The sequence below is a fragment of the Meriones unguiculatus genome, unplaced genomic scaffold (genome assembly GCF_030254825.1).
Source record: "Meriones unguiculatus strain TT.TT164.6M unplaced genomic scaffold, Bangor_MerUng_6.1 ChrUnknown_unordered_Scaffold_205, whole genome shotgun sequence".
In the NCBI taxonomy this organism is placed as follows: Eukaryota; Metazoa; Chordata; class Mammalia; order Rodentia; family Muridae; genus Meriones; species Meriones unguiculatus.
The window spans coordinates 1102-5000 of NW_026843739.1; positions in this window are offsets into that span (position 1 = coordinate 1102).

The window sequence follows — 3899 nt, forward strand, 5'->3', positions numbered from 1 at the left end:
TACTTAGTTTTTTTGAAACAAGGTTTCCCGAGAAAGGATACCATCTGCAAAGCAGGCTTAAAACCCAGGGATCTGCCTGCCTCTGCCTTCAGGGTGCTTGGCCTGCCTAAAGGAATGCACCACCACACCCAGCTTCTCTTCCTTGTATTTCTCTAATTCCAGGAAGACATCTTTTTCTTCTTCTTCTGGTTTATACTCTTTATCGTATATTTAGTTCAATTTACAAAAGACTCTCTCTCTCTCTCTCTCTCTCTCTCTCTCTCTCTCTCTCTCTCCTCTGTGGTGCGCGTTTGAGAGAGAGAGAGAGAGAGAGACAGAGAGAGAGAGAGGGGATCTCTGTGTGTGATGTGTGTCTTTCTTTCCCTTCTCTCCCCCCACCCTTGCTTCACTGCCTAGAATTAAAAAAAAAAAAAAAAAAAAAACAAAGAGCTTGAAAACAAACAACAGCAACAACAAAAGCAGAAGCAGGCCTTATCTTTGTTTCAGGGCCAGACTGGTCTCCAGAACCAGTGGCAGGACAGCCACGCCTGTAACAAAGAAACCCTATCGAGAGAGAGAGAGAGAGAGAGAGAGAGAGAGAGAGAGAGAGAGAGAAGCTTGATTTGCTTTTAATTTCTCGTTACCTTGTTTAATCTTAAAATATAGCTAACTCTCTGTCTCTCACAGACAGAGAAAGCAGAAAAGTGCTATATCTAGCTTAGTAGAGAAGAGCGCATGAATGTGTTTTCAAGGTAAGAACAGAAAGTCAAAGCACAGCGTTTCGAACAAAGTCCAGGAAAGTATGTAACAGTGTTTCTGAGCTATGCTGAGAAGAAACAGAAAAGTGATCTATCTATCTATCTATCTGGCATAGTACAGAAGAACACATAAAACGTCTCTCCAAGGTAAGAACGGAAAGGCATAGCACAGCGTGGCGAACTAAGTACAGGAAAATATGGAACCGCGTTTCTGAACTCAGTTGAGAAGAAAACAGAAAAGTGATACGTCTAGAAGGTGAACCGATTCCCTCTTCTGGCAGATATAAATGCAGATACAACACTCGTATACCCAAAGTAAATAAATCTTTAAAAAAAATTAAAAAATAAAAAGACATCACAGGTGCTAGCAGCCTAGAGTACTCAACTCCACGTCAGTCGCTAGAGATGGAGAAGATCAAGGGGTCCACGCACACGGTCCATTACACAGAAAGATGACACGATGAAAAAAGAAAGGGAAAAAATGACTCTTGGGACCACATGGTGGCTCACAAACCATCTATCAGGTGAACCGATTCCCTCTTCTGGCAGATGTAAATGCAGATACAACACTCGTATGCATAAAATAAATCAATCTTTTAAAAATCAAAAAATAAAAAATAAGAAAAGGTATCACTAAACTCGATGAAACTCGCAATCGCTAGACATGGAGAAGATGAAGTGGTCCACGCACGCACACGATCACTTAAACGCAGAAAGACGACCCGACGAAAAGGAAAGGGAAAAACTTTTGGGTTAACGTTTCATCTTTCAGGGCCTGGAGAGATGACTCCGTGCTTAAGAGCACTGTCTGTCGGCTCTTCCGAGCGGACCCGGGTTCAATTCCCAGGACCCACACGGCAGCTCACAAGTTCCAAGGGATCTGACACCTTCACACTAACGCACATAAAATACGACTATATCTCTGTCTCTGTCTCTCTCTGTGTGTGTGTGTGTGTGTGTGTGTGTGTGTGTGTGTGTGTGTGTGTCGTGCGTGCGTGCGTGCGTGCGTGGGTGTCTCTGCATTTGTGCTCTGCATTGGTGCTCGGCATTTGGAGGTTCACAAATCGTTCCCTAAGAAGCATGTTTGTCTCTCTGCCTAAGCTTGTTAACGCAGACTCCTAGTCCAGGTAAAGCAGACTGTCCTCACATTCAACCCATCATCTCTGGGAAAATCTGAAAGGATGCAGCCGGGCACGGTGACAGAGCGATGCCGGTCCCGGGAAGGGGGGATGGCGGGTGGATCAGGAGTTCGAGGACCGGGAAGCAGCATGTTAAGAGGTAGAGGGTCAGCGAATGCGAATGTAAATATCTACCAGCAGTGGATGTGCTCGTTGTTAGAACTGCAATCCAAGTATCAGCAATCCAGCAGTTAGCCTGTACAGGCCAAGCAGGCCTGACTCGAGTCTCCAAAGGAGCCCAAGTCCTAGCTAGCAGTTCAAACTGCCCTGAGCAGGGAACCGCGAGCCTGGCTAGGGGTCCACGACCCAGCAGCGGCCACGATGGGGCCTGGGGGGGGGGGGGGGGGTCGGCGGAGCGGGTGCTTCTTGCCTGCCTGCCTGCCTGCCTGCCTGCCTGCCTGCCTGCCTGCCTGCCTGCCTGCCGGGGGCGGTGCGGCTAGCGCCTCAGAGGATGACCAGGGGACAGAGGCCAGGCAGGGTGAGTGAGCTTTGAGCGAGTGGCCAGCGCGGGCAGCGCAACTCGTCCGAGGTCACCTGACTCACACAGCAGCAGCCAGCTTCGGGCCACAGCAGAGCGCACAGCCCGCGCAGCAAGCGCCGGTGGGAAGGAGACAAAAGTAAACTTTAAATTCCAGCACTTGAGAGGCAGAGGCAGGCGAATCTCTTAGTGTGTGTCCAGCCTGACCCATAGTTTTATCCGTATGCTCATGATGAGTTGAAAACAGAAGTTTATAATCTTGCAGGGCTGGGGAGAGAGAGAGGGAAAGAGGGGTATAGTCTAATTTGGCTAAATTCCTAAATTTGCTCAGCTGTTGACCACATGGCATCTTTGAAAACACAAATTAAACACACACACACACACACACACACACACACACACAGCCATGCTTGTTTCAGAGAAACAGAGAAAAGAAAAAAAAAGCTTCTTTGTTTTTACTTTCTGGTGACATAGTTTTCCCTTCAACTTAATTTTAAAATACAGTTCTCTGATACACTCTCTGTCTCTCTGTCACACTCTCTATCTTTCTGTGTGTACACAGACAGCGTAGTCTAGTATAGAACTGACCTCTTCCGAAATTAAATAAATTAAATGAGTTTATGAATACAAATACATACAAATAAATACACATTTTAAATAAATACAAATTAACTAAAATTTAAAAACCACACAGCCATGCATATATCAAAGAAACCCTGTGGAAGAGAAAAAGAAACACCCCCCCCACAAAAAAAAAATACAAACAAAACAAAAACCGAAGCTTCTTGTTATCCTATTGTCCATTCAATTTAATCTTAAATTAAACTGCACCTTCCAAACATCCGTTTAGGAAATAGTCATACATCGATAACCTCGTTAGCGTCCGGAGAGTCAAGTCGTAAGAACATCTCTTGTTAAAAGCACCGTGAATGGTACAGAACATGTACTTCTGTCTGCCTAAGCTTGTTAAAGCAGTTGACCGAACGTTGTCTCTGGGAGAAACAATCAACTCCAAGAAGACACCTAACTTTTCTTTAAGGTGTTTTCACACACGCACATCTTTGAACATGTCGGGACACTAATGTACAGCTGCTCCTGAACGCACTGTCCAAACATTTGCTTTATCACTTCTAGAAACAAAAGCACGTGGGATACGGTGGTAATGTTACTTCTGGCCACGCTGGGTGGTTTTCTAGCCATGAAATCATGTCGAATGTTGGCAGAAAGCAAAGAAAGCCTTTTAACCAAAGCTCAGTATGCGCGCGCGCACACACACACAACACTTGTTTATGGTGTCAGGATACATACTAATGTATGTATCATTCCTCAGAATGATAACATGAAAGAGAATAACAAAGAGAACGCCATGACAGTCACTCCTTATGATTTGTTTATTTTATTCATGCACTTACTTAGTTACTTAGTTTTTTGTTTTGTTTTGTTTTGTTTTTAGGTTATGTGAAACAAGGTTTCCCGAGAAAGGATACCATCTGCAAAGCAGGCTTA